The sequence below is a fragment of the Siphateles boraxobius genome, unplaced genomic scaffold (genome assembly GCF_051911475.1).
Source record: "Siphateles boraxobius isolate OS27281-9 unplaced genomic scaffold, OSU_SipBor_1 24, whole genome shotgun sequence".
Lineage (NCBI taxonomy): Eukaryota > Metazoa > Chordata > Actinopteri > Cypriniformes > Leuciscidae > Siphateles > Siphateles boraxobius.
Genome location: NW_027508855.1, coordinates 8,406,366 through 8,432,034, shown reverse-complemented (window position 1 = coordinate 8,432,034; position 25,669 = coordinate 8,406,366). Strand labels below are relative to the sequence as shown.

Sequence of the window (25,669 nt, the reverse complement as noted above, 5' to 3'; positions counted from 1 at the left end):
ATCTGCTAATGCAGACTGAGCCAGAAAATAATAGACTGAAAAACATTGGAAGGGAAAAAAAATGAGTTAAATGTCATGAGGAGTGAAGCTGGGGAGGAGCGCAAGGAAAGAAGAGAAACATCCAGGCGGAAATATTGAGAGCATGTCTGAGTGGAAGAGGAAGAGTGGAAAAGGAGAATTAGTAGAATTTCCTCCAGCTCCGCCGTTTTCTCCGGCCACTGCCTATTTTCTCTCCATTATGAGAACACTACACTACTGAACTCTAGATGATAGAACATTAGAAGAGAAGTTCATGTTTAAGCAATACAATATGAGAAGCTATGCTATATGAATATTAGAGCGTAGCTGGAGTCAACATGTAAGCTGCAACTCCTTAATCAGATTTATTTCTGCTGATGACGACTGTGTGGACAGAATAAACCAGAAACCAGTGTGGACCTCATCAAAAATGGTTAAATACAGCTACACCTACATCATCTAGACCAGGGATAGGCAATTTCGGTTTTGGGAGGGCCAGTGTCCTGCAGAGTTCATCTCTAGCCCTAATCAAACACACCCGAGCAAAGCTAATCAGTGTCTTCAGGATTACAAAAAAGCTACAGACAGGTGATTTTTTATCAGGGTCGGAGCTAAACTCTGCAGGGCAGAAGTTGGCCATGTATGATCTGGACACATACTGAATATGAACGTCTTACTCAAAGCTGCCAGATCCAACTAAGAATACAAGTTCAAGATACACTGAAGTGTTGTCTAAAACAGGGGTTCACAACTCTGGCCCTCAGGGTCCACTTTCCAGCAGTTTTGCTCCAACCCTAATCTAACACACTTGAATCAGCTAATCAAGGTCTTCAGGACTGCTAGAAAAAAAGGTCTATTTTGATTTCATGGTGACTTTAAGCCACAATTAACAAAGCTTATTGGCGGTTTAAAGCATGTTATGTAAATCACATGTCCCACATTGTTCTGCAAAATCACATCTGCTCTCCTGCAACAGAGCAATAGGTGGTCCCACTACTGCAAGACCTGATGTATATGTTTCTAATGAGGAATTATACACGGCCTTGATAACAGTGGAGATGGAGAGCAAAGTTTCACAAGTTGGTTAATATCAGCACAATAATACAGTGGCACAAAAGAGAGAAGAATTGAGGGGAAGCTGGAGGAGAAAAGGAATAAATGAAAAACACGGGTCTCATCGAAAGCAACAGCAGCTCTCACTCCTCAATGGGGGGCCATTACAGATAAATAGGGCAAGGAAAGCTGTTATCCAACTGTTCCTCCGACAGTCCTGACCTGAAATCAACACAGAACATGATAGAACCACTAGTCTATTTCTGCTTCACTTATTCTATTCAGCAGCTCCCCAGACACAAAGAGATGACGGAGATATTTCATCCATTTATGCGTCATCATCATAATTATTAATCCAGCTCTATGTGTGATATCTTGTGAGTGTGCATATACTTGAGTTTATGGGCGGGTATGTGTGTGTGTGCACAAATCTTCCCCTATTATTCTCTGTGACTCACTCCCGTCATGTAAACACACATGCAGAGAGGTGAGAGGATGTTGTATAATCCTCCCCATTTCCTGTGTGCATGCAGCTTTCCATAGTCAGACAATACATGGACTCACTGAGATCAAGAAAGTCTTGACCAGTGCAGACTTACACACATACAACCAACACTCAGATACATTAGAGACTGTGCATAAATCATATCAACTAATGCAAACACACCCATCACATGCAACTTAATCTAAATAACACTCACCAAACTCATCAAAAATAAATATTATATTGAATATATAATTTACTGTTCGATAATAATTATAAAATAACCCCATTAAATAATAATAATACATTTTATATATAGAAAAATATAATCTATTGATGATGCCTGATACACACAGAAAGCTGAATAAAGTAGGAGGAAGTACATGTCAGTTAAAGATAATGGTTAGTGTGATGGGATTTCATTCTTTGGCCGCTGGTCAGTTGGCCACGTTGCCATGTCAGTACAGTTACATAATGGATGAACTACATTTAATATAGTATTCATTTAAGTTTGTTCATATTTAGAGATGGAATTCATGCTGAATATGAGAAGCATTGGTTGTCAGTCAGGTGACTCATGGCACAGATCTAATACTAGTGGGATCTGAAGAGAAATGAAAGGCCAGAAAGTGGTTCAGACATTGCAAAATATTTTTGGTGAGAATGACATCTCAACCTGAAGTACCAGAATCCTGCTCCCTAAGTAGAGTAGTTACTAAGTAGTTACCATGGACACAATTTGGACTCTCATCCTGTATTTTGATTGTGCAATAGTAACTAAGGGTGATTCACCGACTAGCGACCATTGCCATGGAGACTGGTTTCTCTCTCACATTATCTTGGAATTTTCAGAGCGATCACTTCAAGTTTAGTCTGAGAGAGAGAAAAATGAGAGATGGAAAGAAAGAATAATTCTAAATTCCCAATTTGAGGCTTTGTAAACACATTTATCTAAACTGTCTGCAAGCGCTCAGCATTCAGTGGTAACTCCACGTCAAACTGTTCTGTTTTGATTTCTGCACTGTCATTTTTGATCAGTAATGATTTGCTACTAATGGGAAATACTACTGACCTAGAACCAGCCACCCTGTCTTTTTCCACACGGTATTTTTCATTCACGCTGATCTAGGATTCAGGCTGAACACTGACTCATTGGGTATTCTGCCAGGGCACTGGGTCAACAATCTGTTTTCTACTCTGTACTTAAGCACCTAACACCCTCTCTTTTCTTCACCCTCTCTTTCAAACGTCTCAATTTCCTTTATTAATTGACCTTTCAGATAACTAACAGTTATTCTGTTCTATGTTACTGTATTGTGTATACTGTTCATTCTGTATGTTTTCTTTTGTCATGTGAACCTCCGGCCACTACATGAATGCAGTGTTGTGCACTGAAAAAAAATATACTACAGTACTATATATTATATACATACTATATACTATAGTAAAAACTTGTTAATGGGTGAACTGTAAGTTACCTTACCATATACCGTAAATAATAATAATAATTAAAAAAATTAAATTATATATATATATATTTTTTTTTTTTTATTATTATTATTATTTATAGATTTTAGGAGTAGGGACATAAAACATATGAATAGCCTAAGGCAATCCATGTAGCATAATTTATTGGATAAGGTGAATTTTTCCCTGCACAAACCATCACATTTATTTGGATTATATTGTTGTTGTTTTTTTGTGTGTGTGTTGTGTTTTATTTTATTACGTTAATGTTTACTGCATTCTTTTAATGTGTGTTACACTGTTGGTTTTGTGTTTATGAGCATGGCTAACACTGTGATCTGTCCTCATGCTAAAGAGGTCAATAAAGAGGTCAATGATGAATTTTAGTCCTTATGGCATTTTTCTTCCTTCATTAGTATTATCAATGTATTTTAAATGAACACCTTACTTTAAAGGCCCAATTCTATAGGCTATTTATTTACATTTTACACTTAGGCTAGGCTGCTAGCCTACATTTGACATTTAATGACATTGTAAGTTCTGGCAACCATCTGCTAGTTTCTATTTAATTCTATTCTTCTCCTCAAATATTTCGAATTATAATTAGGCTAATTGCTTGTGTGTGTCCAGATTAGTATTTATATTTACAGGGTACACAACAGTGACTCAGTATGGATCAGCTGTGTGATTTCTGCCTCTGGTCCACAGCTGAGCATTTCATTGACCAAGCACCACTGAGAGCAAAACGGCGGCTGATGGACATGACCTAGATACAAACCACAGCAGCACGATCCCGCCCGCCCGCTGATGATGATGTCTGTACAATTTGAAAGAAATCTTTCCACTTCGAAGAATTATGCTTCTTTGTGTATACGAACGCTTTCTGGCTGTCGAGTTTTTCACATTTCTGTGGGAAAAGAAATTGGGACGCAATCTGCGTGTTTTATTAGGCTATATGTAAAAAAATGCTGAGTAATCACTGTATGCTACTTCCAAGTTATGGGTCACGCTTGGAAAGGGCGTGAGTGGCAAACTGTTTCCATGGTTACCTCCTCAGACAAACTCGACGTGTAATGCTGGAATCTGTTTGGAGACTGAGAGAATTGTAATATACAGTCTGACTAACTTGTAATCTACCTTTCATCGATGCTGAAACGTTTGAAAACACTATGGAATATTGATTAGAAAAACATAAACATTAACCCCATTTACATGCGCACTATAGGCTACTCTCGTTGGTCCAGATGTGGGTTACGGGTAACGCAATATTTCAAGTAATTCAGCGTAAGCAAATCAGACAAATAAGCTGGGCTGTCAAAATAAATCTTATGAATCAATAGTCCTTACATAACATAACATGACTACATAAATCCCACGTCATTTTAGAAACTCAAGCCCTCATTTTTATCCCTCTATGGTGTCATTTAGGCTATAAATGACGCAGAGCAATTTGCATTTAAAATACAATAACAATATTCAGCAAAACTATTTTTTTATTCTCTTTCACGTCATCTTGCTCTTGAATGTTTAAATTGGCATGGCTTAAATTAGATTATTTTAAACACACATAGCAACGTTTGCTGTTCAGGTCTCACCTGCGTTCACATGCTATCAACACCCGGCCGATGACGACAGCGTAAATGACTGGTCATATTAAAGTACGTAAATAGTAAATAACGACTTTATTTCAACTATTAATTTCCTTCTCTGTGGGCCTCGAGTTATATTGCGTAAGCTTCTGTTAAGTGCCTCTCCCTATGGAGGATCCCTATACCACTCTACAGATAAAGCGTTGTTGAATTTTTCGGTTCGCGTACCTACCCAAAGTGATAAGATAAAATAAAATTCTGCATCAAAATTTATAGACAAGACAAGTAGTTTGTTTAGGCATGGTTTGTAAGGAATTACAAACCTGCGCAAATATATTCAAATGCACATAATTATAGAATCAATTCTTAATGCGCATGTGAACGCCATCAGCGTCTATCACAGGTTCACGTTTAAAGTCTGTTTAGAGAGAACGGTGTTGTCTTAGCGGCCCCTAATTTATTAACAAATGATCATTTAGACGGAAGTGAATCAATCAAAACTAACTTTAGCTGGAAAAACATTTTTCAAAGAACCACTATAAAACCAAACCAATCTCTGTTACCTTAAATTATATGTTTATCTCTGTAAAGCTGTTTTGAAACAATCTACATTGTTAAAAGCGCTATGTAAATGAGGATGACTTGACTTGACTTGACTGTTGTTGTACGTCACACGCATCATCCACATGACCAGCGTCGGCCAATAGTGAGCCTACGTGTGACGTAGCTCTACGCTATCAGACTAAGTTAACTGACTAGAGGCCCAAAGAGAAGGAAATGAATAGTTGAAATAAAATCATTGTTTTTGTTTGTTTTTGCGCACAAAAAGTATTCTCTTCGTTTGATAAACTTAAGATTGAGCCATAGTCACTTGGACTATTTTAACGATGTTTTTAATACTTTTCGGGGCTGGCAAGTTTCAATCCCTGAAGAAGCCTATGAACTAGTATGGAGGAGTGATCCAGCTCTCAGATTTCATCAAAAATATCTTGATTCGTGTTTTCCGAAAATGAACGAAGGTCTTACGGGGTTGGAACAACATGAGGGTGAGTAAATACTGACAGAATTTTCATTTTTGGGTGAACTATCCCTTTAGAGCATACTGCACTCCTATTCAGGGATGGGAAACATTTCAAATACATGCATTTAAAATACTTATTTGAAATACAAAATACTATTTTTGTATTTTGAAGCCTTAGGAAAATCAAATGTAATTTGTATTTAAATACATTTAAGATGAGTATTTTTGTATTTTCAAAATACATAAAATAATTTTTGCCAGTCAACTTCTTTATCAGGGTACTGGTTTCATGCATCAACTCACACAAGCCCCCTCCCCCCAACCCCAACATTCATGCATTGAGCAGTACAACTCAGCATTGGATCATCGATTTTCTGGAATAAGGTGAGGATGTCATGATCAATTCTACTTTTTGATTAAAGTTAAAATAGTGCATTATTCAGATTTGCTTCTGTTAACATGAAAGAATAAAATAAAGAAATAAGTATATAAATGGCTGCTATTTTGCATAAGTTTATGTGTAATTGCCAGAAAGAAAGAAAGAAAGAAAGAAAGAAAGAAAGAAAGAAAGAAAGAAAGAAAGAAAGAAAGAAAGAAAGAATGACAGAGAGGGATGAGATGAGGTTAGGAATTAAAAGTCAAGGCCTATAGTTTCTTCATTCACTGTGACCTATAGGCTATATAGCCTACCTGAACTGAATGGCCAATTTCACATGTATTTTGTGTATTTTCAAAATAGGCCTACTGTATTTGTATTTAAATATTTTTTTTCACACAGTAGCCTACTTTGTATTTGTATTTAAATAATTTGTTCCGCCCAGTGTTTTGTATTTTTATTTTAAATACATTTCCATGTATTTAAGCCCATCTCTGCTCCTATTGAACAAAATTTGCAAAGAGTGACTGCATGGGCGTCGGAATCAAAAAAAATGTGGGTGGGTCATCCTCCAGATTTTTTTTTTTTTTTACTGGAGTAGATTAGGGGTCGTACTACGGAAGCCCTGAACCGCAACGTAAAAAAAGACTTTATTATTTCGAGAATAAAGTTGAAATATTTCGAGAATAAAGTTGAAAATCCCCTATTAAGGCTACATAAAAAACGCTCTTTTCCAAAACGACTAACAAAAAAGGAACATAAAGCAAATGTCAGTCATAATACAGGTTAGACAATAATAATAAAGGGCTAAGATTATCACAAATAAACACAAGATTTTGACGCAAATCATTCACATTAAATCGTCAACTCTATTCCAACATATTCCACCATTATTGCGGAGAGCGCGCTGCATGACATGGAGGCGCCGGAGCGAACATTTGAATTCTCCTATCAACAACAGTGGAAACAACTTAAAATACTACATAATTTATGGTCATACAGAAAAGAATAATACATCATTTGCATCCACTTTTATTTGTGTAAACTCACAATAACAAGAAAACGTTGTGCTTTTGTAAAATAAAATAAAACAATCAGGGCGCGCTTTCATGGTCTCCGTGAACTGAAGCGCATCTGATAAATGAACTGAAAAACAACGTATATAGCCTATACACTCATAAAGCTTGAAATGTCCACTTTTAACAATTAACGTCCACAATTAAAATGCCTCGTTACTTTTCAGACACATTTATTATCATTAGCCTACTTTTGCGGCCAGATTATGCAAGTGCTTGAGCGCGGGATTGGCTATATTCCTCCATGCATCCAGTATTTTAGCAGAAATTTATATAAACCTGTGATTAGTCGACTAATTACATAAATGAATGACTACTAGTACTCATCACTAGAAAAATCTTTAGTCTATGGCAACTCTAATCAATACATTTAGCTTACATTGTTTACTTAATAATTAGTATCCAGCTCTTTAAACTAAATTAGTTGACTGTTTTTAAGGCGACAATCCTTTATACACGTGAAGATTGTACTGTAACTTGAAGATTCTTGTATTGTATTGTATCTTGGACATTATGTCAATTTGTCTGTCCCTATGCTATAGCCTTTACAGAAACATTACACTTGAAAAACACTTTAGGGTTACAATTTCTTTATATTTTAAAATAAAAAAATGTTATTTGAACAACTACACCTTCGTGAGCCATCAATGTGGCAATATTTGTTTTTTAAATAATTATATAGAATTCCAAGCTCCACAGATGTGCTCGTACCCACAGTCCCCACCAACGACTTTATTCTCGTAGTGTTTCGACTTTAATCTCGAAATATTTCGACTTTAATCTCGAAATATTTCGACTTTAATCTCGAAATGCTAGAATTTTTTTTTACGTTGCTGTTCAGGACTTCCGTACTTCCGTATGTTCCCGAAGCCAAACTGGCTACATTTTTTTTCATCTAAATGCAATAATGAGTGAAGTGAATGAGTGAAAGTAAAAATGAAACGAGCGCAAATCCGTCTCTAAATCAGAGCTTGGCAAGAGTAATATCAACTCAAATAGGCTACTACTACATGTTAGTTCTACGATATGATATCGTATAGGCCTATTATTGTATGTATATTTAAATTATTTTAAGCCTTGTGCAATATGATAGGCTACTCGAATGAATGGAATAAGCACAGCACGGTCACAAATCAAACAGCGCGTTTTTTACCATCTCTGCGCGTCTCCGTCTCAGCAACCAAATCAGCTCTAATAGCCAATAATCAACTAAGATTCAAAAATTAACAATAAAGTCGCTGGAGAAATCGCCCCAGAAAGGCGGGTCTCTGGAGCAGTTTAGCCAATTGCTGATTTAAGATATAATTTTTTGACATAATCTGTAGCCAATCAGCGAGCTCCAATCAGGTCAGCTATGGGCGATTCTTTTAGCGCCCCAAACTGCGCACATCTCTATCAGACAGCAACACTATCGGAGCTGTACACTAGAAAGGCCTGGCTAGCTGGATGCGTTCATGCTAATGCCTTATTTTGGTGATTACTTTTTAAATCAACAGTGACAGATCCAGCATGGACAGTTACCGGAGTGAGGGAAGCAGCATCTGTCTGAGAAAGTAAACAGTTTGAGTTAAATTTCCAATGAAAATGGATCGTTTTTGCAATTTGTTCGTTTTTGTGTAAGAATGCCTCAGCCTTGTAATATGGCATTAACTAATTACTGACTTTATCACAAAGCACTGTTATCATGCAGTTTGTGTTAAAATGTGTTTGGGTGGTTATTAATAATAATAATTATTATTATTTGTATTTATATAGTGTCTTTCCAACACCCAAGGTCGCTTTACAAAGATATGTAAGTTAAAGGCAGTAGCCTACTGCTCTCAAACTGTTGTACGTAACGTAGCCTACGTGAGGTGATAGAAGGAGCATGATATGCTGAATTTTGCCGTTAATTTAAGTCGACCTCACCTTAAAATAAGATTTAAACTGAGCACGTTTTTCTATCTGGTAAAATTCTGTAATACATGAGATCCTCGTGCAGATTGCTGCCTTGGCAAAGCGTGGAAATCAAGGCTGCAGCTAAAACGCGGAATGGAGTTAAATTTATTAGGGCTTTTCTCAAGTGGAATGAATTTGACTGACGGCGCTCTGAAAAGTGAACAGATTATGCGCTGAATTAGAGACGGTAGAAGTGAGTGGGTCCAATATCATTGGTCTTAAAAAGTGGGTGGGTCTTGTCCCACCCATATACAATGGTCCCGACGCCGATGAGTGACTGTTTTGTACACTATTTTTGATCATCGCTGTTGTAATGTATTGGGAAGCCAGAATGCGTATATTATCCATCGACAGAATATACTTTAGTTGACCTCTGTCTGTCTGTTTACGCATTGTTATTTTCAACAAACCACAGTTGCGTATGCGTCATCAGATTATAGATGAACCGCGGTGCAAGTGCGTGCCGAACCGTTGATGGAGAACGGTATGGTTCTATTTTTTTTTTTACCAAGAACCGTTACACCCCTAATTTGAATTTGTGCGAAGGTTTCCGAAATTTTCCCACAAATAATTTACCCTAATAGGACTAAAAAAGGGTTAAATCTCAGATGTAGTTATGTTAAAACTAATTTTGGAAAATTATTTTAGCCTTAAATATATGTAAAATATAAAGTGATTTGTTTTTTAGCTGTAATTTCATAATTAGTCCCATAGGGTTAACATCGTTCACTCTAATATATGTGGTATTTGTAATATTCTATCTAAATCTGGAAATCTACTAAATTTCCTCCGATCTGTAACTCAAGCCCCCCCTTTATTTCCACACGAAGAGCTTGCCTCACAGAAACACGGCCTCCTTAATTCTCCGCCGATGACATTCGCTGGCCGTCGTTCAAGACGTTTGAGAAAAGAGAGAGAGAGAGAGAGACCGACCGACCGGCGAGCACGCGCTGCGGTGGGTGTGCGCGCTCCCCTCCGCCGACTCTGGCGAATCCGGTCCGGACACGCCCATTCGCTCCTTTTAAGGTGTAACGACGGCTGATGACGTAAGCATGAGGTGTGTGCGTTGGAAAATGAACATCAGTGAATGAAAAAAGCGCTCTGGAAGTCACTCATTGCCCACAGAAACGGTGCCGGTTATGTAACTCTATTTCATGTGTACGGCAAGAAACGCAAAAAACGCTCTCGGTGTGTCTCGTCGCTGGAGATTCCTAGCAACTTTTCGGTTGAAGTCGGGTTCTCATTGCTGCCTCTGATTAGGTGAGTACAGCTGGCTGTTGCTTGGTTTAGTTTGTGAAATTAGAGCACACAAGAAGTGTGTCATTGTGTTAAAGGCGCCCGGTGCAAGCGCCCATAACGGGTTTACCTGGTGCTATGGACATTTTTAGCTTTCAGTTAAAGTTGCAAAGAACGTGAGGGTTTTAATAGCGAGAACTGTACGTCAATTTGTCTTTCTTGTAATAAGAAAGTGATGTGATGATGTAATGAATTTGTTTCTTAATTGATTAGGACAGTCTCTGTACTTTGTTTCTTTACACTTGAAATGACATATATTCCAGGAATGAAGACAGTTACTGTGATATCTATATGTGTCAGATGGAGGGCAGATTATGCTCTCCGTGAGTCTGCATATAGCCTACATATTCATTCATTGACAGACCGAGATGACGTCTCTCTCTGTGTTTTAATGGAGGTCAAGAGGAACGGCAGGGTAACATCTAGTCTAGTCTAGTATGTTTTCTTTTACCGCTTCTTTGGACTGAAGTCATAAAAAGCTTTGGTGAAATGATGCTGATATGCCAATTGAAAGTTTGAACGTAATAACCCTCAAAATAAAAGCCCTTATGAAAAGATTGCAAGTTATGTAACACATGACTTGAGAATCATGAGCCGGTGGCAGTGACGTCATGCCCTGGATTTCGTTGAGTGGAATAAAAAGTTCACTGTGCTGACGATGTGTCCACTGTTGTTACTCGTTCAGTTTTTTTCTCATTTAAACTCACCCTTCTCTGGTGATTATTAATAATTTTGCTCTAAAATGCTATTTGATCTCTCTTATTTGCTAATTTCGTGTGTTGATAATTTGTTGGTGTTGCTTGTTCTGGAGAAAGTTAATAAATATACACAAGTTGTAAATTATTTTTAGTAGTGGTGTGTTGGAAGTAGTTTGACTTATTAGATTGTGCTATGAAGACTTTGCTGTCTGTTTGATACGTCGGGAGTTTTATATATAGGCTACATCGCGCGCGACCTCTCAGTGACGCGCATGAGCCACAGATGTCTGTGCTTGGCAGAGCACGAGAGCAGCTGTCAGTCCTCTATCTAATTGTTTTAATTTTTTATTCTGTGGTTGCCTGAGATAATCTCAAGTGACAAATCATCAAAATAAACCACAAACAAAAGGGTTTATTTTGTTTTACTTTGTTTGATAAAGTGTGGCAACTCAAGGAAAGCAGGGTTCACTTGAACAGCTGTTGCATTGCAAATCATCTTAATTTTTCTAATCAGTCTAACTTAGCATTGCCCTCAGTTGTACATCATTGAAAAAGGCTCTGAAATATTTTTGTAGGCCTTTTTGTTATAGCTAGAAGCTTTTTTTGATGGTGCCCACCCTGCACTGTCCTAATTAAGTGATGGCGACACTATTCTGTAAAAAATCACTATTCTTCAGATGAGATGAAATGTTAAAAGAAAGGTATGATTCTCTGCGGTTGTTAAAATTCGTGTGGAGTTTCTTGAAAAAGAGAAGGGGTGTAAACCTGGTATGCTGTCCAGATTTGCCCATTGGTTGCCTAACTATTACTATATTCACTCTGCATCCTCTCCACCGATAGATGGGTGTTCTGGCACCCCATGGCTGCTCTTCGCATCATACAGGGGTGCGTTTCCCAAAGCCAACTATAGTCTCAATACAATTCAATGGAACTTACGACCGTAATTGGCTAACAATGCGTTTGGGAAACACACCTCTGCTTGATGCTGCACTGCTCTGTAGTGATTTGTGCGTGAAAAAGTGCTATAAATGAACAGAACAGTAGAGTGGGAAATATGGTCACAACATGGGTCGAATTCAAAACTATTTGTACTTCTGCACACAGAGCACTTATTTGACACATGATGTGCTTAATGATCCAAGAACTTTTTGAACAGTGTTTTTGGAAGCAGGTGCAGAATGAAATAAGCATGTGGTCTATGCTTTAGGCAACACTTAGAACAGATTCAGATCTCCCTTGAACAAGAGTATTATATCCATCAGATGTCCCATTAGATGAAAAGCAGTGCAGCTGGTTTCAAAACTCTGAACTTTCACCTCATTCATTCCCTCTCAAAAATTTCTCTCAATCCTGGTCCTTTTCGAACAAGAAAAAAATGTAGGGCATAACTTGATTTTGTAGATCGGGAATTGATTTGATGTGAGTGACAGTTTGTCTGCCCCTGCAAACACGAAGAGAAGAGAATGTCGCTGAGCAAGAGGGAGAGGAAGACATTTTGATCAAAGATTGTGAAGGCACTAAAATTTTAAGAAAAAAATAATGATGTGCACAGATTTATCATTTATAATAAATCCTCCATACTCCATTATAAATATTCCATTAAAAACATGGAATGCTCCATTCTTGTTAGATATACACTTTATTTTAATTTTTATTTTAGTGCGTCATGACTGTTTATTTGATCTGTCTTTTGTGAGTGTGTAGGGATGGGAGATTGAAAGAGAAAGATTGTGAATCAGCCTGTCATTGCTAATTAAGTTAGCAATTAATTAGACACGTTAGTAATGCGCTGATCATCAACCAGTGGTCACTTGATGTAATGAATTGATATGCTAATTTAGATACAAACATTTTGTAACTTTGCTGTGTCTCACATTAAATTAGACTGTTATATGTGTGCTAGTAAATTGATTAATGGTCAAGATCAAGAAAAGGATGTTGTTTGCAGTCCTTTAACCTTATATAGTGCACTATTTGAAGGGACAGCCATTTATAGTGACGTCCTAAACATAGTGGGCATTATCGAGTGTACTCATTTAACCCCATAATGCACCTCAATCGTGAGTGTACAAATACCCATCCACTGTGTGCATCAAATTAATTCTGCATGGTGTCCGCAACACTTCCAGAGCACTCATTGTCCGTATTCGCTCTCTTGTTTTCATTAATTAATTTAGTGGACTTTAATTATTAGTGGAGTAATGTAGGGAATAGTGAATGAGGATATAAGGGGCAATTTCGAATAAAGCCTCTGTGATTCTCCTTTTCCCCAAAACTTAGTACTTACCTGGCTCTTGATTGGCTCATCTTGAGTTTGCCATTCACTGATTAAGCCATTGTAACCTCGTAATACAGGTGTATTTTGAAAGGCTTTATCTCTTTCATGTTCTATTAACTCGTTTTCTTCGTTCAGTCTTTTATATCTGTTGTGCTGTGTGGGCAGTTAGAAGGTCCCTGTTCTGCTCTAAATGCTAAATGGTTCTGAATAAAGGTTCTCATTAGACCAAAGATGAAAACCTCAGCGGAAACTTGGTGTGGTGGGTGCTGACTGCTGAGGGCATATGACGGGTACATCCCTTCAGGTGTGTGTGTTAGGTAACAGATGACACAGTGGCCTCTGCTGGGCTGTTACGGAGCTTTCGCACTGGGGAAACTGGGTTACTGGGGCACGGCCTGCAAGCTTCGCCCCAGCACGCAGGCAAGCATGTCATTGTGACTTGGCAGGCAGAAATGGCAGTGAGCCGCTGCTGCTGTGCCTGAGCACGTTAAGAGAAGCGCCGGCCCTTTAAGAGCTCTCAGCGCAGTGGTGAATGTTCAAATCCTGTGTCAGATTTACAGCCGTGAGGGCAGAGATTGAAAATTAAAAACTGAGTTGACAGATAAAAAAAAATGACTCAGCAAGATAGGTAGAGAATGTTTAAAATGAAAGGGAGAGAGAAAGTAAACAAGAAAGAAAAAATGATGGGGAAAAACATCTGTATAATTGCAGAGAGAGAAGCCTGGAGCTTGTATAAAACATAATCGGTATACCTAACACTTTACAATAAGGTTTTATGAGTTAACTATTTTAGTTAATGAACTAAGAGTGAACAACACTTCTAAAGCATTTATTAATCTTATTTAATGGGCATTTCAACATTTACTAATACATTATTAAAATCGAAAGTTGTATTTGTTGTCTTCATAATGCACTGTAACTAACACGAACAATCAATGAACAGCTGGATTTTTATTAACTAACATAAACAAAGATCAGTACAGTAACTTAACTAATGTTAACAAATGAGCCTGACACTTTAGTTGTGGCTTGTTTTAAGATACAATGGTTAAGATTAAAGAGTTAATTCAAATATGTTATTCCAAACCTGTATGCATTTCATTCTTCTGAACAATTTTTTTTGCAAAATAAATTGTGAGCTTATGAAAAGCTACTAATTAAATCATAAAAATGAATAAATACTTTTTTTTATGAAAAACAATCCAAATAATTTGCAGTAATACTGTATTTATTTACCTGCATGTCATGTCACCAGTATGGAGCCATGAACATGTGATTTATTAATATATTAACTTAAAATCTCAGGGGCTATTCAAGTATAGGCCTAAATATTTTAGGTCAAATGGGTTTGGTGGACAAAAAAGTTTGGGAATTCTGCTAGAAAGCTAGAGCATGACATCAAAGTGTGATTTCCAGGAAATACATTAATTATAAAATGTCTTGAATAGTTGTGTATATCACTTTGTTATTTATGTAAATTTAAACGAAAACAATCTAAATTAGCCCCCTAGTGGCAGTTGTGATGAATTTTCAGTTTGTTTGTGAAGCCTCCTGGTAGTCTGTACAAGGTGGATTTATAGTTTGACTGTAAACTTATAAAACTGTACCCTGTAAACAGATTGTAAAAGTCATTTTGTCATGCCTAGATGACTGGTTAAGTGAGATACAGTGCAGTGATCTAAGGTTACAGTATGTAAGATTGTTGGTAGCGACATTGGGGTAATGCTCGTGTGCAACTTCTGTATTCTGTCAAACAGGTCGCATCGCTTCCAGTTCAGGTGTTGTTTTTTTTTTGTATGTGCTTTGTATGACCTTATTCACAGCAGCGCAATCTTTGATTTTTAACGGGAATGAAAGCGAGGCTGTGAGGGATAGACATTCATCTCTTTAGTGGGTTGTACTGTTATTTAATGTGTTTTTGGATTGTTCTGCTGATGAAACGCTGCAAAAATATATTTCCATGAAATTTATGTAGTCTAAACAACAGACAACATGAGCTGTGGAAAAGGGATCTAGGAGCTTTATAAGCTTGCGGATGCCATTGAAAACATAGTAAGTCCATCCCTGGCATAGCGCTGCTTTGAATAAGGTCTATTGAACCCAGAGTTTCAGTGTGCTCAAGTAGCTTTACAATAACCATGTTCATATTTACTCAAATCATAATCTGTCTGGCCTAGATAGATAGTTTAAGGCCACGCCCACTCAGCTACTAAAAGAAATGTAAAATAGCAAACCCCACATAAATATTATAAAATGCATATAAACAGTAAGAACACATTAAAAACAGCGATGGAAGACTACTTCAAGGTCTCTCCATCACACACCAACAATAGAAAAATAACTAGCTATAGTTTAGAGAATTACCTTTAAAGTCCATAGATATGGCTGTCAGTTCATACTGCTATTAACAATTTCTCCGACGAGCAGATGCGATGAGATGTGACATTCGACATAAAGCCTAGAAAACCACTATCTTGAACATTTGTTATGTTTTTTTTTTTTTAGTAATTAGGAGCATAGACATCAAATTTATGATTTCCACAGCCATGTATGTTTCTTGAACTCGCGGCCGTTCTGTGCCTATGGGTCATCCAGGTTGTAGAAGTTTGGCAGATAAATTCAGTGTAAATGATATCTGCTCAAGGTTGTGAAACATAGTTTGAGGGCAGTACTGTTCTTGGATAGATTTTTTTGCTACTGTCAAAACCACTACACAGTTAAACACTGGGCTCTTCAGTTATCTGCCTCTTTCATTTCCTTTTTTGCATATTGCTAAATTTTTCACATATTCTTTTAATACTCCTTTTAATCCAAAGAAATGTCATGTGCCTTTTGCCTTCTCATTCCATTTTGTTTCTTCAGTGCTCTGTCCTTCCTCTCACTCTAATCAGTTAGAGTCAATTTAATCAATTCCACCATTCATGTTTCACAAACACTTTGAGGCATCACTTACATTTCCTTTCTTTGATCTTCACTCTGACTCTCATTTACATCCTCTAACTCTTTCATTCCTATTAGTAAATGCTAACCTTTGTCAAAAGGCAGGCACGGGGCCCTGAGCACGCCAGATTTGTGTGCTGTTGTGGGGGAAATATCTGATGAATACTGCAGAATTAAACATGGTTAAATGAGAATATATTGTTAGCTAACTTAGGATATTTAAAATATGCAAATGATGGAGTGTGCATGTGTAGAACTCTGTTGAGAGGTAGACTGTATATATCATCTGCTCCATATCATCTTGAAAAACTGTTTTTAGCAAATTTTCTATTTACATTAACCATTACCAATAAGTAAAAGTGTAACAAGTAAAAGCAGCCATTTAACAAAAACTACATATACAATACAATAAACAATGCTGCTCTCTCTCTCTGATAAGCCTCTCAGAGTCGTTGTCTGCCTGTTCATAACTTTACACATTTACACCACAATGATGTATTAAAAACGGTACACTTCGTCAAAGTGATCATCACACAGATCTGCGAAAATGATTGAAACCAATATATTATTCATGAATCATTAGTTGGTGAGGTCATTAGATATGCGCCTATAGACTGAACCCTTAATACTTATGCGCATGATGTCACCATTTTCACAAATTTGCATTTTTGTAGTTTACACAAAGACAATAACGGTGTAGTTTTCAAAAACGTGCACTTTAAAACCCATTTGCGTTTTCAGGCCCCCAAAATGTTAGATTTCCATGTTTTATGGGGACTTTCCATAGACACAATGGTTTTTATACTGTACAAACGGTATAAACACACACACACACACACACACACACACACACACACACACACACACACACACACACACACTGCTTGTAATTTGCCATGTACTTTCTGTAAACAGCCTTTTCAGGGCTTTATACCAACTAAATGACGCAAAGACTGATTGAGAGTTTGATAAGAAATCTACAGTGGTTTAAGCCTGTGGCATTCGCTTCTTCCTTTAGGGGATATGTAGAAGTTCACTTTATTTGATTAAATCTGTTTGTTTAGAGTACCCTGCACTTCATCAGACACAGACAAGACAGTCGCACAGATTAGTTTCAGGTGTGATGCCTAGGAATGTCCCAATCAAGTTTTTTTGTGCCCCCGATCTGATCCGAGTCCTTGAATATTGGGCATCTGCTGATACTGAGTCCAGATCCGATGCTTCTATTTCTAGTGCTTAGTACACACTTCACTGTACATTTTAAAGTTTTTAAAATCAATCCAATGTATACAGGGATAGATAGATAGATAGATAGATAGATAGATAGATAGAAAGATAGTGATTCATATGAATGCAATTTATTCCTGTCATGGCAAAGCTGAATTTTTAGTAGCAATTAGCAGTCTTCAGTGTTACACGATTCTTCATAAATCATTCTAATAAGCTAGTTTGGTGCTTCACTTCTTTTCAGGGTTTTTGGGTGAATAGAAAGTTCAAAAGAACAACATTTATTTGAAATGGAAATCTGTTGTAACATTATAAATTTCTTTTACTGTCGCTTTTGAGCAAATTAATGCACCCTTGCTGAATTAAAGTATCAATTAAAGTAACTTACTGACCCCAATCTTTTGAATAGTAGTGTATGCTGCGCTCACTACAATTTGGATTCCCAGTTAAAATGGCTGAATGCACAGGACACTGTTGGGTGATTGGAATATACCCTTAGTCTAAAACTCTAATTTCCAACATAGTCATTGCTATACTTCGACATTATCGCCTCTCTCTATCGGGGTAATAAATGAGAAACGAAGGTTAAAAGCTGGTGCTGAATCTACTTTGAAAAAGCCGATTTACACAACCACCTCCAGCCATGATTATAAATTCTTGGATGAGAAGAAAGCTCATTGATAAAGTGCTCTGCTGCAAGGCCAGAATCATGCTCAGAATTTCTCTGTTGTGCCTCATTAGTTTCAGTATGCTTATGTTTTTGACCCACATTTGTTATTTGCAGTGATCATATCAAAGTGCAGAGCCAGCACAGAGCAGGATATGTCACAGATTTGGAATTAGGACACTACTACCACCATCAGCCATGTTCATATTTTGCATTAGTCACTTACTATTGGACATGAATGCTTTTCTGTTCACTGGCAATGTTAAGTTACATGTACTATATTGGGTGTTTATTTATCCTAAATTGTGTATGGTTTAACTTTTATCAACACTCATCACTGGAATCGTGGCCAACTCATTAAAAACGTGAATTCTTGTTGCTTTACTTTTTGTTGCTTTAATGTCATTTTAGTGTATATTGTGTGTATGTATGCTTGTAATATGCGTTTGTAGCTCTGCACAATGTCAGTGTCACAGGGAAAGGGGGCATGACGCACTAAATGGAAATGTATTGTGATTATCATGTGAGAATTGCATCCAGCCATTTTATTTAGCGATGACGATGAGTGGCATGTGCCAGATAACTCTCAAAGTCATTCAAGGTTTAAAGGATTCTCAATGGCCATTTGCAAAAGTCACTGGCAACTCATGGTCTTTAAGCAAACCATAAATATTATGTCAAAATTCAAATGTCCTAGATTCAAGATGAAGAGGTTGCATATACATTGTAATGCAGAAACGTTAGGGATTATTTTATTCTATCTGAAGCGATAGAATTTGCCTGCCATTTTCTAAATGGAGAGATTTACAATAATAATGAAATTATGAAATCACTAGTTTCTCGCTCAAAGCTATCATATGGCTTTAGAAGAGCTGATATAGTGAATAAGTAATATGAACTACTTAAACATTGTTCAAAAGTGTGGGATTTGAAAGATTATTTTTAGTCTCCATTTTATTAAAATCATAATAATATTTAAATGTATAATAATATAATAATATTTATTATTATTTAGTAAAATTAGTAATATTGCAAAATATATTTACAATTTAAAAGAACTGTTTTATTTTTAATAAATCATAAAATGTAAAGTACTCCTGTGCTGGCAAAGCTGTATTTTCAGCATCATTACTCCAGTCTTCAGTGTCACATGTCAGAAATCATTATAATGCTTATTTGGTGCTCAAGAAACAATTCTTATTATCATTGTTGCTGATTTATATTTGAGTGGAATATTTTTATTACACTTTTTTCAGTATTCTTTGATGGATAGAAAGTTCAGTAGAACAGCATTTATTTAAAATATAAATCTTTTGTAACAGTTCAAATGTCTTTACTGTTACTTTTGATCAATTTAATGCGCTCTTTATGAATAAAAGTGTTAATTTAACTGACACCACACTTTTAAACACAAGTGGTTGTTGTTTTTTTGTCCTTGACTTTACTTTCTTTGTATGTAAAAGAGCAGTGTAAACATTCTAACATCTCTTTTTGTGTTTGATGGAGAAAACCATGCCATACAGGTTTGAGGGGAGTAAATATGGACCAAAAACCAAGTCCACTGCCAGATTTCAGCAGCACTGACAGAAATTCCCAGTCAGAGCACTTTGGGGATGTGAGCTGGTGTCGGGACAGATAAGTCTCTCTAAGTACGGATTTAATGGTCGTAGAAGGTCTAGCGGGGCAGGAACAGCTGTACTGTGCTTCATGAGTACGTTAAGCGAGTGGAAGTATGCAGCACATGACTGTAGAGAGAATGTCTGGTATTCGTGTTGCTCTCTGTAACCTTCTAATGGTGACATACGCAATGTTCAGCGCATGATTATATAACTGCTCATACATACGTCATTCTCTGCTCAAATGCCTCTCTCCCCACATCCCTCCTCCTCTCTCCTTTATGCGCTCTCTCTCTCTTTTCCTCTAGGTCTCTTTCTCTTTCTATGCCCCCCTTCCCCTCCGATTTCCCCCAGCCTAAGTTTTTCTCCTTTTTATGTAATTTGCCTATGGGTGCATGATTAAGGAGCAAATAAATGTCCCTCTGCTCTTTTTTATTTATTTGATCTCCCTTCTTTAGATACAAGTGTGTCTGTGTATTTGATAGTGTGCATGTGTGGGTTTGTTTGAGCATGCTGCCTCAGAGATACTTTTGGCAAACCTTGATATAAAACGTTGTCTTATGAGAAATCGTCAGAGTGATGCAGTGTGAGGTCGGATGGAGGCAAACAGGAAGCCTTAAGGGGATCATATCATGAGGATCAAATGTTCTGTGATTTTTTTTGAGATAGAATAGCTTTATTTGCTTTGTCTAAGTACCCTCTCAGACCAAATAACCTTTTTACTGAAATTAAACTGACAGAAAAAATGTCTTGGGGACAGGGTGGAAGGTGTCATGAAAAACAAAACAAAAACAAAAAACTTTAATAGAATTCTAAGCGGAAAAAAGTAATGATAAAAATATGACCCATTTAAGCAGACCGATCTCCAGCTGTGATTAAGTTCTCTCTCTCTACACACACACACACACACACACACACACACACAGAGAGAGAGAGTATATGGAATGGAATGAGATTGTGAATAAATGGAATTAAGTCTGAATATTGTTTAAAATTCAAATTATATGGAATGAAAACTGAGAATATTTAAAAGGAAAGTCTGAATAAATAGACTGAAACATGAAATCTGACGTCATTAAAGTGTCATCTTGTGTTTTTCATGTGTGATTGTTCCATACACATGTTGAACTATGAGTGAGTCTGCAAGAAATCTAGTAGCAGCAATCCAAAATAATGACTAGCTAACACCATGCAATGGATGTACGAGACAAAATACTGGTAACCATATTCAATAGAGTTCTACCAATGGAGAAATTAATTCACCATTTCATCGTGGAAGACCGAATGCGGGGAACTTTACTGCTTATCAGGCAAAAATGAATACAGAAAGAAACATGGCTTCCACCTCACAGGAACCATCCACAGCAGCCCCAATATACAAGTGATACATAATGTGCACCCATATTATTCACTTGTATATCATCAGCTTCTACCTGGGGTGCTATTTCAGCCAAAATTTCCATAAGAGATTTGTAAATTCTTTCGAGAATGGTTCATAATGTTCTTTCAGCAACATTTTGTTGAACATGAATTGTATATTGAGATTTCCATTCCATATATTCACAGTTCCATTCCATATACTCAAAAATTTACAAAAATACTCAAACAATACAAACATTTCCTGAACAACATGCCATTTTGTGTGTGTGTGTGTGTGTGTGTGTGTGTGTGTGTGTGTGTGTGTGTGTGTGTGTGTGTGTGTGTGTGTGTGTGTGTGTGTGTGTGTGTGTATACATATGTCCATGCATGGATGACTATTTCAGGTTAAGACCTCTTTTAATCCATGCACTTTCATGGGCTTGAGTGGGGTCTTGTTCCGTAAGCATGGGTGTTTATTTATCCAGGTTTCTAGGTTAGTCCTATTCTTACCACTGCTTAGAACATCAGAGTCTGTTCAGGTTAAAACTATTACTGTCCATGCTGGGCTTAATTCCATTACAGTTCATCTGTTTGGTGGGGTGCTGGTTGTGTAGCATTGGGCTTTTTTTGTATGTTAAATGTTATGGCTGACTCATGAAAATTCTGCACCATCGCCGAAGTGTCCACCGTTGTGTGAAAACTATTGTGTTTCATGTTCATTAAGTGAATCTTTTGCAGTAAAAAAAAAAATGTTTTATGTATGTCAATTAAATGAAACTATCTAACAGCTCTATGCAGGAAACAGGGAATATTCTAAAGTGCTGATTTGATGCTCAAGAAACATTTCTTATGATTATCAATGTTGAAAACAGTTGCTCTGCTTAATATTTTGTGTAAACCATGATAAAAAAATTCAGGATTCTTGAACAGAAATGAAAGAACAAAGTTAAAAGGAACATCATTTATTTGACATGTATTACAAAGAACATTATAAAGCTCTATACTGTCACTTTTGATCCATTGAAATCATCCTTGTTGAATAAAGTAAGTGTATATACCGTTTTAACTTTCCCATGTATTATGAATAGGTTGTTTTTTTCTTATTTAAAAAATTAATATGTGGTGTAATGTAGCTAAAGCTATATTTGTAATTTAAGCAGTGAACCAGGCATTAATCCATTTATATCTTTAACACCAGAGGAAGAGTGTATGAATTCCATGATATAAAATGGCATTTATTCACTGTTAACTGCTTTTATTGTTTGATATATATAAGCTGTTTTCTATTCATTTGCTATCATTAATTATCATCTGATGTAACGGAAATGGGAATAACTGTATTGAATTCTAAATAAAATATCTAAAAATGTATTATTTTACATTTAAAAATGTATTATTTGTAAGATCAGAAAATCAGAGACACCCCATGACGTGCACATATTCCAAATGTTTGTCTATATATATATATATATATATATATATATATATATATATATTTAAACATTTGATAATGGAATAAAAAAAAATCAACTTTTAAATAAACTCGCAATTTTTGTAGAATTGTGAGATAAAAAGTTAATGGTCGAAACAAGCTTCCATAAATAACACTGTTAATTTTTTTGTTTAAAGTTGTAAATAAAATGCATATTATTGGAGAATGTTTCACAAAAAATACTATTTTAATCTTTCTACTTCAAACATTCATGTTTAATTCAATGTGTTACTTGCTTTGTAATTATTTGTGATATTTACTATAGCAATTACCTGTGAAAGCTGTTTCAAAGTGAATCCTACACAATTTATTTCAGTGAATACGCACATTTTCCCCTAAAACTGCCTTTATCCATCAAGAGATGGAGTGGAGGAGGCTGGAATGAAGCTGAGGAACAAAAAAGGTTGATTTGAGCAGAATCTGGCATAAGATCCATGATGGTGGAGGTGCAAGCAGGCATAGTGGAGGATCACATGAAACGGATGGGGCAGCAAGATTCACATACAAAATGGAAACTGGTGTAAGACCAGAAGAGCACTTGGTCAGAGAGTGGACATCCAGGAGATGAAATGACCAGGTTGGTACCGTGACCAGGTTCTGAGGGTGATAACTGAAGCCAAGACCCAAAAGAGAGCACCTCAAGGACCATCCATGTCATCAGACCATTGGAAAAGACAAAATCAAGCAAACCAATGAAAGGAAGAGAGAGACATATATTCTGAGCATGTACTTGTGGGCTCATATAAAGCCTACAAAAACAATAATTCAACTAATTAACAACTAGTTCAAAAGAGTAAAGGTACCTAGTCAACCAAACAGCTGTTTAACACTGTCTTGTAAGAGAGGTTGCCATTACTCAAACAGCATCATGTGAGAGCAGTTACCAAAAAGAAAAATAGTGACCCAGTTGTGATGTGGGAAGAGATTTTGTAGTCAGATAAGATTACATCTTTCAAAGAACCTAATACTAACCACCACCTTAGAGACCCACAATGAATTATAGTATAGTCAGTGGCTGGATAACTTGGAATCAGAAAATAGAAGGATAGATTGGTGGTGCAAAACTGAAACTTAGACGTTTCAATTGTGGTTTGAAAAGTGTCTTCCTGACCTGGAAAACCTGTAGCTGTACTGGATTTTTGTCTGCTGGACAGTTTTTTCCTGCCATGAAAACTTTTGGCCTCACCACACACACACACTGATATAATAAATGCATTTTTTTGTAAATATTTTTTAATATATTTTTTTAAATAAAAGGTGTGAAGTATTCGTTACATTGTTCTTCTTAACATGTTTTCTTTACATACAGAAAATTAGTAAGAAGTCAGAAATTATACAACCATAAAACAAAACGAACAATAAAAAAGGATGGCAAAAGCTGCAAAACATTACTGACACAAGATTATCTTGAGACAAATCAGCAGAATTTAAGTAGAACTTTTTTATAGAATTTACACAGAACAAAGAGCATGTAGAGCAATAATTTATAAAATAGTAAGAAATTGAAAACCGTAATTATTGATAAGTATTAAAATAATGTTCAAAAATTGATTTAAATTAATGGAGCTTTGAAATAAAATTTAAAATAACACTTGCTAACTTTTACAACAGTATTTCATGTTTGTGTGAATGCTAACCTTTATCTGTGTGTTAGGGCTTGCTGTGGATACAATGATGCATTATGGGATATCTGACAGGCTGCTCTCTCAATCTGTGTTCAGCCAGCTTGGGTGTGGATCCAGTGCTAGAGATTCAGATCTGAACTTTGGTTTTGTGGTTTGTTTAACTGACTATTTGCTAATATTAGCTGGCATATATTCATTTCTCCGATATTTTCAGCGTTTCTATTGCCAAGCAGCCTTATGCAAATGTTTGCCTACACAAAAATTTAAAGGGGGATTTAAGTTTATTGGTGTGGGTGTCATTTTTTCTCTCTTCAGTTTAAGATGGCAATGTGCAGCTACTGACCAATGTTGTAGCTCATGACTCACTTTGACTGTATTGTCTTGTTTGTTTTCCTGTTTGCTAAAAGGCAAGGGACAGCCATAGGTCCTATGTGTCATCTTACAGATATCCCAAAAATGAAACGCATAAACAAACGTCACCTCGGGTATACTGATGTGGGGTCATGATGTCATGCTGATGTCATAATGTTCTCAGTACAAGTCTTTGTTGCTTTTATGCAAAACATTGATTATCCAATAGTGTGTGTGTGTGATTTCTGAGTGCATTTTGTATGTGTGCCAGCATAAATAATAATTTTATCGCTCGTTGCATAGAGTTATAATCTTTCTCTCATGTCTCTGTGCCTCTCTCTCACTGAAAGCCTCTCGCTTTCTCAATGTGTTTTGCAGGACTGTAGGGATTGTTTGAGTGGTTAATATTAATGAAATCTAATGAAAGTTTTGAATATACAAGTAAATTATTTATGCTATGTTGGTGCTCATTGGAGAGATTGATGGTTCTTTAATTATAGACTAATGAGAGGAGACCACAACAGTCATTACACTAAAGACATTACAGCATTAGCCAAAGGGCCTTTTAAATACAAGTTTGATAAATTAATACAGCCTGTATCATATCAAATATTAAGATGGTTTGGTAGGTTATTAAATTGACGATTAGAAAAAGCAGTAATAAAGTTTGCTGCTTTTGGACTGTCTTACCTGCAGCTGCAACTGTCTTTATTACCAACGCTGAATTGCATTATGGGACCGGACCAGTATTTGAGGAGTGGACCTAGCAATCAAATCAGGGTACATTTCAAATTGTCCCTCTGGCAACATTACAAAATGTGTTCAAATATAATGTTATCTGGATATGTGCGTGTGCATAGCGGGGTCCAAAAGTATGAGACCATAAAAAAGATTGTGTTATAATAGTTTGCAAGAGTGCGATTATAAACTCAACGTGGCTGTGAAAGTGGACTTGTACATGAGTTCACCTGTTTGGCTGATCACGTTTAATGTCCCTGACAACCTATATATTATTTAGACACTTGTTGGCAACCGCCTTTTACAAGACAAGTAAAAGCTATTTGTCAGGGTTTATCTGTGTTTGCTTTAGTTTTTTTT

The 25,669-nt window shown here is 36.5% G+C and overlaps 1 protein-coding gene across 3 annotated transcripts in view; it reads left to right on the top strand.

Annotated features, from left to right (window-relative positions):
- Nucleotides 1-9,844: 9,844 nt before the first annotated feature.
- Nucleotides 9,845-25,669, top strand: part of npas2 (neuronal PAS domain protein 2) — a 74,822-nt gene continuing 58,997 nt past the window's right edge. For 2 of the 3 annotated variants that reach the window (XM_077241209.1, XM_077241205.1), the window contains exon 1: nucleotides 10,063-10,282. The gene's annotated coding sequence lies outside the window, so the exon portion shown is untranslated. Of the gene's footprint in view, nucleotides 10,283-25,669 lie in introns of all 3 variants that reach the window. The other variant, XM_077241206.1, reaches the window with a different exon arrangement.